This window comes from Vulpes vulpes, chromosome 3 (genome assembly GCF_048418805.1).
Source record: "Vulpes vulpes isolate BD-2025 chromosome 3, VulVul3, whole genome shotgun sequence".
NCBI classification, from domain to species: domain Eukaryota; kingdom Metazoa; phylum Chordata; class Mammalia; order Carnivora; family Canidae; genus Vulpes; species Vulpes vulpes.
The window spans coordinates 81,357,312-81,369,594 of record NC_132782.1 but is presented as its reverse complement, the minus strand read 5'-3'; the positions used below and the strand labels follow the sequence as shown (position 1 = coordinate 81,369,594).

At 43.4% G+C, this 12,283-nt stretch overlaps 1 protein-coding gene across 3 annotated transcripts in view; it reads left to right on the top strand.

Moving 5' to 3' along the window:
- The window catches only part of FKBP6 (FKBP prolyl isomerase family member 6 (inactive)), a 32,160-nt gene extending 20,222 nt beyond the window's left edge, over positions 1 to 11,938 (top strand). For all 3 annotated transcript variants that reach the window (XM_072751503.1, XM_026019485.2, XM_072751504.1), the window contains exon 9: positions 11,459 to 11,938. The gene's annotated coding sequence lies outside the window, so the exon portion shown is untranslated. The remainder of the gene's footprint in view (positions 1 to 11,458) is intronic.
- Positions 11,939 to 12,283: the final 345 nt, after the last annotated feature.

Sequence of the window (12,283 nt, the reverse complement as noted above, 5' to 3'; positions counted from 1 at the left end):
CTAGAGAAGAGAAGCTTGGGGGAGCGCATAACTGGGAGTTCCAAGATGATCCTGGTGCATACCAGGAGTGATGGGGAAGGCTTCCTAAAGGAGGTAGAACCTAGTTTACAAGGTTAACTGGTAGGTTGGATAGACTGAGGGGACTCCCCTTCGTGGCCATCTTATCTAGGCATAGTCTTAATGTTGTTGGCTTCTGATGTCTTCTTTTTCTTCCAGATTGTTTTTGGTAATGTTGCTTCCATTTATTCATTTTTTTCTTAGTTTAATTTTGATCAAAGTATTAAACGTATTTTACATGCCAGGCATCCTCTTACATGTTTTATGTGGATTAATTCAGCATCTCTATAACATAGGTGTCCTCTCCATTCATAAATGAGGCTAACTTGCCAAGGTAGTGTAGCTAGTAAGTGAAAGAGGCAGAGTCAGACCTTTGTCCCAAACCACCAAGTTAAAAAACAAACAAGCAAAAGCATTTACCAGAGGAAACTGATTTTAACTTCTGTTTCTCTTGGGGATTCTTCTGCATAACTAAATATTCTGCATCCCAAAGAGCTAAATGTTCTGTTTACATTGCAATTTCTTGATTTTTGTCAGTTTTGGACTTGTATTGGTCGACTTCTGTTGTGACATGATACAATATCATTTTTTTGCTCCTTTATAGTTCTGTCACTGTTATTACCCTTTGTTAGAATATTGTAATGAAAATAATACAGTGGTGTTTCTGATTTCATAAGCTAAAGACAGTATTTCCTATACTCCACTTGTATGCTGAGAATATTACTAATTGAAAAGCCAGTGCTGTGCTTTTTCTTAAGAGCTTTTGTTTTTTTCTACCATTTCAAACTGCATTTGTTTTTGTTTTTTGAACTATTAGCCTTTATCATTACCTCTTCAGAAATTGTGTTCTAGCATTTAGTCTGTGACTCTCCTTTCTTCTCAGGAACCTCCCCCTTAGAAATCTCCCGTTTTATGTAACAGTCTGTATAGAGTATCCCATAGGCTTGCTGCATAACTGCCCTTCTGGGATTTCTTTTTTCTCCTGGGTTGAATCCATTATTTATTGGATCTCTTTTCTTGGTTTACTTCCTTGTTCTGATATTCTCAAGTAACATCCAATAATTGGATATATAAGAGATAAAATTTTCACTTCCTTATAAATGTCCAACTCACACTTGATTACATATAGTTGCATATATATTTTAGAATGAAAACAACCCCCTGCCCACTTAGAGCTACCCCTAGTCAAAAGCTCCCTTCCTCATTAGAAATTATCCCCTCCAGGGCACCTGGGTGGCTCAGGTGGTGATCCTGGGGTCCTGGGATCGAATCTCACATCAGGCTCCCTGCAGGGAGCCTGCTTCTCCCTCTGCCTGTGTCTCTGCCTCTCTCTGTGTGTGTCTCTCATTAATAAATAAATAAAAGCTTTAAAAAAAGAAAGAAAGAAACTATACCCCTATTAGGATTTGCCCCCTAATTAGGTTGCCCGCCTGATCCCACTTAAAAGATCTCTGCTCTCAGATTGTGCCTCCTTCCACACCTAGCCCTCACAGCTCCCCGCCCCCACCGGTGCCCTGTCCCGAACAGCTGTTCTAACAGTACCCCTCTCCCCTCTCAGAGCTCCTCACCATCAACTCCAGATGTTGGCAAAAGTATACTTCTTTGTTTTTACCTTCTCTAAAATTTCACAGCGTGTCCAGGTGCCCCCAGATGCTTAGTCTTTATATAGGCACCTTAATTCTAGAGGTTCAGTTTTCTTGAGAGCTGAGCAATCCCAGATTTCTTTAATTACATTTTCCTCCCTTTTTTGCCCTCTCCTCTTGATCTGGGACTCCTGTTCATTGGGTGTTGGACCTTCTGCAGGGATTCTCTATGTCTTTTATGTCTCTTTAACATTTTCTCTCCACCTCTCTCACCCTCCAGAAAAACATACCTCATTTTCCAACTCTCCCTTGTTGGCTTTATTCATTTCAGCAAATTTTTGAAACCAGAAGATCTTTCCAAATTTCCTTTTTTCATAGTATCCCACTGCCCCCCCCCCCATTACTTTGTATTATGAAAAGTCTCAAACTTAGACAAGTAGAGTGAATAGGATTCTTCCATGTATTCAGCAGTTAGTTTTAACAGTTATACCATAAAGCCAGCGTTTCCATCTCTGACCCACACATTTCCTCCCAACCCCTAGCACTGTTGGGTTAATTTTAAACAGATCCCAGTAATGCTATCATTTCATCCACAGGATTTCCCATTTCCCTATGTATCTCTAAGAGATAAGGACCATTCTTGTACATTTTCTCTTGTTCTCTGAAATGTTTATTTTTCTGCCTATTTGCTTTGACTTTTCACTTTTCCATGTTGCAGACTTTCCACAAATAGTTGGTGTTTTCTTGGTTACTTATTCACATGTAAGAAGGTAGCAGTTGAAAAATTGGGCAGTCCTTACACCTGGGCAGGGTACCCACTCCTTCTCCTTAAGGCTGAGTGGGTGGAAGCCAACAAATGCTTTAGGATCCTTAAATACTGGAAGGGGCTTTGCAGCTTCTCCAATTTTTCCTCAGGTGGATTTTCCCCCCTGAAATAGTGGATACAAGTGCTCTGTCATCTTAATCTGTATATCCCAAATTTCTAGTGAAGTTGAGCAGCTTTTTGTGCTTTTATTGGCCATCGATATTCTTTATGCGGAACTGCCTATTGATCTCCTTTGCCTGTTTTTCTCTTGGGTCTTTTTTATTATTGATTTGTAAGAATCCCTTTCTATGTGAAGGATGTTAATTAAATGTTATATAAGCTCAAATATGTTCTTCCAGCTGTTTTAAGTATGTATATAGTTATGTGTGTCACTGCTTCTGTATGGTTTTTGGAATTTATATTATGCTTATGTTTGACCTGAGAGAGTAAGCCAAGGTCTGTAACTGAGTGAGCAGAAGTGCTCAGGGTAAAGGCTTTTCAGCAGTTCTTCTAGGGTCTGAGCATTATTCTATGTCTGTAGTGCTTCATAATACTTACAAACCAATTAATCTTCCCAGTGTTTCTGAGGGAGAAATTATCGTTTCCACTTCGCAGATTTGGGAAGGAATGAAGCTCAGAGAATAAGACCCTTTCCCTGTGGAGGTCTTTGTACTTATGTATAAACAACTGCGACCATTTTCATTGGACCCGAAATCTAAATCTAAACCCCAGATGATATCTGAAGCTTTAAGTATATTCATTCAGCTTTTTTCATTTGGAGTGTTACCACTGGGTGCCCCTGGATTTTTCTCCCTCTCTTAGATGTTTAGGAATTTCTTCTTTTTGTCTGCTTTCCATTCTTAAGCTGAAGCCTTTGAGCTGTAGAATTAAGATGATTGAGCTATTTTGCATGGGCAGCCTCAGGGAAAGAGTTAACAGGCTTTTTTCTTTTCTTTTTTTTTTTTTTTTTTAATGTTTTGTTGGGGCACCTAAGTGGCTTAGTCAGTTAAGTGTCCAACTCTTGATTTCAGCTCAGGTCATGATCTCTAGGAGTCAGGAGATGGAGCCCCAAGTCAGGCTCCACACATAGCGTGAAGTTTACTTGTCCCTCTCCCTCTGCTCCTGCCCCTACTTGTACATGCCCGTGCTCTCTCTGTCTCTCTCAAAAAAGAAAGAAAAGAAAGAAAGAAAAGAAAGAAAACAGTTTAAATGTTTTCCAGGAAGCCAGAACAGCTCCTGGGAGGCTTCAGTGGGAATAAAGTCCATGCTACAGAGAGTATGTTCTTATTAGCTGAAGTTCTGAGATTTAGCCCTGGTTCAGAGAATTGGCCTGAAGTGAGCACTAAAGCAGCAGGCCCCACAGAGCTTGGTGCCAGCACTGAAGCTGAAGGTGTCCTCTGGGGTCAAGGGTTCTCTTGTTCCAAAATAGTCTTCTGTGTCCAGGCCAGGTTGGTGAGTTGCCAGGAAAACCCTAGGAGCAAATCATCCTTTCCCCACAGTATGTGACTGGATCTAGATGACGAATCTATTTGATCCCCCTCTTCCCAAAGAGATTAAGAAGAAATTCTCAAATCTGCTCTTGAGTAGATAGGTATTTCATGCCTCCAGTAAGACACTTCTGAGTCCTGAACAAACAATAACTTGTTTAAAGGTATTTTGGGGGATGCCTGGGTGGCTCAGCAGTTTGGCATTTGCCTTTGGCCCAGGACATGATCCCAGAGTCCCAGGATCGAGTCCCATATCAGGCTCTCTGCATGGAGCCTGCTTCTCTCTCTGCCTCTCTCTTTGCCTCTCTCTCTGTGTGTGTCTCTCTGTCTCTCAGGAATAAATAAATAAAATCTTTTTTTTAAGTATTTTGGTAATTTTACATATTATTAGTTCTTCAGATTTTCTTTCTCTGAATCTCTACTTTTTTTTCCCCTCAAAATGTAGTTGTATTTTCTCAAGGGTAACTGGGCCAGCCAGGCATTCTCTTGTTGTCAGATGAGGGCCATGTCATTTTCCAGGCAAACTGTTAGACACAGTCCCTTGATCTTTTGAATATCTGTGAAATGCCTTTTCTCCCAGCTCAGGAGGTATCATTGAAGTCATCCCTTTGTTGTGTAACTATAAATAACTCCACTTAGGCTAGCACCTTTTCATTATCCCCTTCCTGAGAAGGCACTTCCCCTGGCAGAGTCTTCTTGGCCCTTCACTTCTCTTCACATCCTCTCTTGGCAGGTGTAATGGGCTCCAAACCTGCCTCCTCCCAAGGTTCACTTCAGTGGATTCTGTGTTTTTTGTGGATAAGGTATCTGTGAGTGCTACTTAATTAAATTTCAGGAGACAACTAGGTTCCTTTTACTAATTTTCAAAATCCGTGATTATGGAAGTGCCCTTCACCATTCATAACAGGGTTAAGAAATGGAAAATGTGGCTTCTCCATCTTCCTGCCTTGCTGTGACCCTAGCCAAGTCCATTAACCCCTCTGGGCTTCCCTTGCATCTTTAAATACAAATCTTGTCTTGAAATGAAGCTGGCAGTTGGGTGGCACTTTTTATCTATTTGACCATATGCCCTGCTGCCTTCAACTGACAGTCACAAGCTCTGACAGTTGTCATTGGAGAAGTACAGCAGGGCTGTGCTCTGGGTCCTAGCCACCCCCACAGAGGGGAGGGCTCTGGGGTGCTCTCTGGTTCTGTTTAAGCCTAGAAAAGCTAGGCTTGGGGGACCACTCAGAGAGCTTGACAGGGTTCCCAGCAGGTAGGGAACACCACTGAATGGCCCCGTCTCATGCCAGCAGTAAGAAGTATAGGGATGTAGCCAAGGGAAGGGGCAGGTCGCTGAGCCAGAGGACCACTGGAGGAGGCCAACCTTGGACAGTGATAGGGTCAATGTGGAGCCAGAGAACCTGGGCCGAGTTGGGGAGGGGCAGATAAAGAGGGCCCAGCATTGAGTGTCTGCTTTGAACCACTGCCTAGCAGGGTGACAGGAGCAGGAGGGATGGATCAAACAGGCCAGAACATCACATAGCAGAGTATGAATGGGCTAGGGCTCCTTCTAAAATTCTTCTCCTTCTGCTGGAATTACTTGAGATAGCCAGACTAGTTTCTTCCGATTGGCTGAATAATGTGGGGTTTTTTTTTTTTTTAAAGATTTTATTTATTTATTCATGAGAGAGACAGACACAGGCAGAGGGAGAAGCAGGCTCCATGCAGGGAGCCCGGTGTGGGACTTGATCCCAAGATCTGGGATCACGCCCTGAGCCAAAGGCAGACACTCAGCCGCTGAGCCACCCAGGCATCCCTGAATAATGTGTTTTAAGAAAGAGAACCAGTTAAGAAAATGGCTGTAGAGAGGGTCTATGAATCTACTCCTTTATTTACAATGTTTGTGCATTTTCTGGGATTTTGAAGAAGGACCCACAGCTTTCATCCATTTTTTCAAAGACCCACTGTTGCAAACGTTTCTCACAGATGCCACTTGAGGCTGACTGTTCACTCTGGTTCCCTGTCGTGGCCCTAGAGGGATGTGCCATGGACAAGGTTGGGAGACGGGGCGGGGCTGGCATCTGACTCCGTGGGAACGCTGTTCACCCTGCTCGGCCCCAGGGCTTTGTACTCTGCTCTCCAGCATCAACATCCTGGGCTCTGCAGCCTCCGGCTCAGGCTTCCAGGATTACATCACTTCTTGGGCTTCTCTGTTACACTTTCACACTCTTCTTTGATTACTACTCGCTATTATGTGCAATTATTGTGGACACCAATCATATCCTTGCTGGAGTTTGTATTTCACATTGGCTGCCTTTTCCCCAGGTCTGGGTATACTCTCCTCGGAAGCCACTTGTTCAGTATTCATATATTCAGCAGGAGACTGCCTATTGGAACTTGGTCTGTGTTCTCTGCCTAAGTCTGGCTGCTTTTGTCTTTGTAGGTCTCGGCTTATCTTTCCTTGAGCCGTGGAGACCTGATGACCTTTTTCTCTGTCTACACCTCAGTATCCTATGGGAATTGGATTTGCAAAATGTGAACTTTTCCATTTTGATACCTGTTAATTTATGCTAAAGTATTACTTTTTATTGGTTGCAATCTGAAAATTCAACTAACTGAACCTCCTAAAATCCCAATGTCTGATCTTGGCAGTTGTCTCTACCATCAGTGCTCTTGGGAATGTCTACTCGCTGAGGGAACATTGATCATAGGATTTATGTCTAAAGTCATTTCACAGAACATGGACTAGATTGAAACCTGTTTTTGTTTTTTTACTTGATTATTATTAAGCTTTTTCTTATGGAGGTTTTCAAACCTGAAGGTAGGAAAAGATGGCGTGCTGATCTGCCCACGTATGCATTATCCCCCTGACAGTTATCAGCATTCTAGGTTCAGTTTCCTCTACCCACCCTACCCCACAACTTTTTGTCAGTATTTAAATTATAAAAATGCTACATGCTTACAGTTAAAAAAAAAAAAAAAAAAGGTGGAGGAGAGTTGAAGTAAAAGCTCCCAGTCCCCAAGCTCACCCCTCCCACTGACAGATAACCACTGTTGATGTTTTTATATGTATCCTTCCTAAAGGGTTTTTTGTGAATATTTGAGAATATTTTTGTAAATATTTGTGGGTGTATATGCAAATAGAATCCCTACAAATAGAATCCTATATTTTGTACTATAATGTGTTTAAGTACATTTTGGGGGAGTGCCTGGCTAGCTCAGTTGGAACAGCATGTGACTCTTGATCTTGGCGTCATGAGTTCAAGCCCCACATTGGGCATAGAGATGAGTTAAATAAAACTTAAATACATTGGGTGATCACCAAGTTAGCACTCAACTACCATCTCATTTTTTTAAAAATGGTGAGTTGCATTCCATCCTAGGAGAGTATTATAAAATTCTTAATAGTAACAGGAGGTGTACTGTACTTATGGCCCCCACACCTGAGTTTCTGTGACACTTAGTAAATGTGTTCTTGAGTTGTGATCTGTATTTCTTCAGCTGAACTGGGTATTGCTGAATTGATCTCCTAAATGGCTGTACCAATTTACAGACCCTCTGGTAGCATTTGAGAGCTTATGTCCCATAGCTTTTCTATCATTTATACTGTTAGTTTAATCTTTGCCAGTTCGGTACATCTGAGAGGAAATCTTGTTATTAGTATTAGCCTGTCCCTAAACATCTTTTCACATGTTTACAGAGTCAAGTGTCCTTTCTATAAATATTGCCTATTTCTGTGTAACCAAACACCTTTGTGAGTTTTTTAGTTTTTTTGATAATTCTGTCAGTAAGTTACATTAGTTGGTCAGTTGCTTCCCTGGATATTCTAGGTATATGATCATTGTATCCAAAGATTTCTACCAGGTACATTTCTTATTTTACCCAGAGCCCATCTAAGCATGTAGGCTAGTGCTGGGTGACAGTGCTGCACATCCACGTCTCTCATGGCTGTGATGGACCAGCCACTCTTAGCTCTTAAGTGTGATGCAGACTTTTGGTTGAGATAGTCTTTTTACCATGTTAAGAAAATGTTTTTATTAAAAGCTTTTATCAGGAGGAACTGGTATCAAATGCCTTCCTGTCACAAAGATAAGCTTTTTTTTTTTTTACCCTTTGACCTGCTGTTATGGTTTCTATAATATTGAATCTTTGATGTGGCAGGGATAGAAATATTGTGCATTTTTAATTGGCTGCTTTGGGAGAGCAGTAGAGGTTCTTGTGCACAAAGAATGGTTCCTTCCCAGAGAAAGCTCATCTCCAGGACATTGTGTAATGAAAGACCTTGAAACTGAGGAGAGTTTGAAGTAAAAGGGAACTAAATTTACTCCTCCTCCCAGGTTAATAGGCAGCTTGATGCCTGAGAAGGAAGAGTTCAGGGGACTTTTGGACTTGAGAAGAAAGCAAATGGAGAGCCCGAGACCCCCGTGAAGAGGGGTACAATGAGCCTGAACACAACCTTGTGGACTTGTGGATAGGAAGGGCTCCCTAGCCAGGTGGGCTAAGGTGGCCAGCTTTATCCAGGCTCCAGGCACCGGTCCACAGGTGGTCCTGTTCCTGTGGACTAGAGCTCAGGAAGTGCAGTTACCTGTGGGAGGGGCCTCATCCAACCTTTCTCGTGTTTGAATTTTGTGTTTCCTTGATTACTTGGGAAGTATCTCCTCATTTGCTTATTGTTTATTTACATTTCTCACAACTTACAAGAAACATCTGTGTCCTTCTAGTAGTTTTAGAGTTCTTTTTTATGTTTAGAGTTTTAAAACTATTGGTAGTTTATTTCCATCCTTACCTTGAAGTAGGGATCTAGATCTTTATTTTGTATTCAAATATCTAAATAGTTGTACTAAAGTGCCTGACTGGCTTGGTCAGTAGTGTGCAACTCTTGGTTGCAGGGTTGTGGGTTCGAGCTCCACTTGGATATAGATTTTTTTTTCTAAGATTTTATTTTAAATAAAGTATATAATATTTTGTACCAAAATTTCTGTTTATGGACTTAAAATGCCACCTCTGATACCTAGAACAAAGGGCTCACATCTATACCGGGTAAATTAACTCCTTCACTTTAACGATAGAATGATTCTTGCTTGTTTGTATAACTAACAGCATTAGTAGTGGAATGACTAGATATGCTCCATGGGTGCTCCGATGAGTCTCCCTCTCCCCTGACTGACTCTGGGGCTTGAGCTCTGTCTTGATTCACCAGTAGGTTCTGGCCTGAACATTGCAAGTCCTGCTGGGCCCTGAGCTGGGTGGAAGTTGCAAGTGATCAGAGGGATTATCAAATTGGCTTTGGCCCCAGGGATGGACATTTCTCAGTGTGATTGCATCAGAGATCCTTAAGATATTATTTCCAGCATGCTATTTCTCCAGGACTTTGCTTGGGTTTGGACAGGAAAGTGCTTTTGATGTTTCTGCCCTCATGTGTCCTGTGTGGTCATCCCCCCATCCTCTCCTTGTCTAGATGCCTAGGAGAGTACAGCAAATGCTTCCCACATCGGTGGCCATGGGCAGGGGGCCTCATTCTAGTCAGGCATAGGAGTGGACTGTTGACTGGAGCCCACATGTGACCTGTCCAGTGCAATGGCCTTAGAATGGTTGCACTTGCATGGCAGCTTGGGTTCATGGAGGAATAAATGGGATGTGAGATGCTGCCCAACAGAGAGTGAAGCTGCCAGTCTCCAAAGGCCTATACCAGGAACCTGGCACTGCCTCGCAGCTGCCACTTTGGTGTGTTGGACAGAACAGGCTGAGAGCCCAGGTGAGAAGGGACTGCTCTCTCCCCAGGGCTGTTCTTATGCCCCTACCATCTCTTCCCCACAAAACAGCTAGAATAACCTTTCTTTTCTTAAAAAGTTGTTTCTCTGCTCAGAACCTCTGATGGCTTCCCAATGTGCTCAAAGTAAAACCTAAAAGTCCTGCCTGATGCTTCTGTGGCCCCAGTGACTTGGCACCTTGCTGCCACTCCAGTGTCGTGGTCTACCTTTCCTCCCCTTGTGCACTCCACCCAAGCCACACTGGCTTTCTGAGGTTTCTCATTTGCTCTAATCATGTTTCTGACTCCTGGCCTTTGTGTCAGTATTCCTATAGCCTGGAAAGCCCTTCTCCTGCCTGTTCATGGAGTTCCCTCTCCTTAAATGGCCCCTCAGAGAGATCTTTGCGTTACTTCATGTTAAAAACCTGTATCATTCTGTACCTCCATGGCCTGCTTATTTTATTATAGTACTTCTATTTTTGTGTTTTATTTATCCCACTAAAAATGAGTTCCATCGGAGTGGTGACTTTAAGATTTATAAGTTGAATTTTACTGGCACCATATTTTTCTGTACTTTGTAATAAAGGCCAGCCAACAAAGGCTTAACCACTGGAGTGCCATAGTATTTATAGCGACAAAAAGCATTCTGTAGATTTAAATGAGAAGCAACGTACACAGCTTGAGGAGGAAGCCTTATTAACCTTCCTCCTCCTGCCCTGGACTGTACCCACCTCCTGCTGCTGCTGGGGGTGGGGGGTGGTGCAGGGGGGCAGAGCCTGGGCATTGAGAGGAATGGCACAGGCAAGTTTCTCCTCCTCTCAGAAACTGCTGTTCTGCCTGAAAGGAATGAAGTGTTTGTACTCGCACATCATCTGCATTCCCCAGTGCTGGGAATGCCCACCAGCCTCCCAGCCCTTCGTGTACCAGCATTTTGTGGCTCTAGGACCAGTGTTTGGCTCCAGGGAATCAGGGAGGAGGGGTGCTAGGCAGGCAGAGACTGCAGAACCATCAGTAGGTTGTTACTGTAGCGTCCATCAGGTGCCCTCCTTCAGATGACCTTCACACTCACCTTGCAGCAGTTTTGGGAGGTATTGTTGTGCACATTGTAAAGATGAGGAAACGAAGGAGCACAGAGTGGAGGTGTGGTGGTACTCAAGAATTGAACTGTAGTCCCCTGGTGCTGGATAAACTACCACACCATTTCTCCACATCAGTGTGTGTGTTGTCTGTCTGGCAGTGTGATGCCAGGTGTACCATGGAGCTGCCCGTGAAAGGTTTGTCCCGGCTCCTGGTTTGGTTGCATTCCAAGTGGGTTGTGCCACCCCAGTGTGTGCGACAGGTGTTTGTGGTAGCTGGTTAAAAAGCAGCTGCTTCTCTATCAGCTTTTTTCCCATCTGTATATGGCTAAGGAAGTGTCACTCCTTGGGGAACCGTTGAGAAATCCAATGAGTAAAGCTCTACCTGCATTCAAAAATTAGTCTTTTAAGGCCTCCTCTGAAAAATGAAGTTGAGCTGGATGATCTTAGGATCCTTTCTGTTCTGATCTTCTGAGACTGTCCTGTATTCTTGATTTGAAGTTTCAGGGCCACCATGTTAACCCAGAACCCACCCAGTAGGGGCTGCACAACCATGGGATCTGTCCCCCGAACCCTCCTAGGGTCATCATTGCAGACCCAGGGCTGGCTCTGGTGCTCTAACCAGTGGCTGCAGCCACATATGGAACATCCAGATTATGATTGCTCTACATTGGGCAGCTGTGTCCTGGTATGTTTCTAACTGCTGTGTTTGATCCTAGATTCTTCAGCTAAACTACAGACAAGAGCGGCCAGGCTGCTGGAGTTCTCTGTCAGTGGGGCTAGGGGGCTTTCTGGAAAGAACTCCCTAGTGCATGCTGTTGTGGGGACACGCCTGTCAGTTGGAGCTGGAATTCCACAGCCCTGGGCCGTTGCCTCATCTCTGACTGACGCTGCTGAAATGTGTTTTCACAGGTGCTGTTTTCTGTTTCACGTTTTCATACACAGAGTAGGGGAAAGTGTAGCTACTGACAAGTAGAAAAATGCTATTTTTTTAAAGGCAATTTTTTTTTTCTTTTTTTAAATGGAATTAGTCCTTGGCTTTTCTCCCAGTCCCAGCCCCCTTTCCGGCTGTTAATGTCCCTGGGTAAATACAAATAGAGATTGCTTTGTTTATTTTATAGGGTTTTCTGTTTTAGAGAGAGAATTATGTTACACATGTTTCTGTTGTAAATAAATAAAACCTTTTCCTGTCCTTGCAAGATCCAATATAAATTAATTGTGTTAATTCAACTAAACTTGTAAAGTCAGTACATGGGGTAGAGGGACAGCCATTCATTAAGACCAGTTGGATCAGCAGGAGCCAGAACTGGGTTTCTTTTCTAGAGCCAGAGCAGTTGTTTCCAATGTACCCAATAAGGAAATGCCTGAGCATTGGGGTTGGGGCTCCCTTGTATCCTCCCTTCTGTGGGGAACTGCTGCTATGGGATGAATCCAGGACAAATCTTGGAGCTACCAATCCTCTAGCACTTGGCTCCCCCAGGGCTGGATCCTGACTCCTAGCAGACAGGCCAGTGCCTACCCCACAGGCTGAGGCCGAAAGTGCC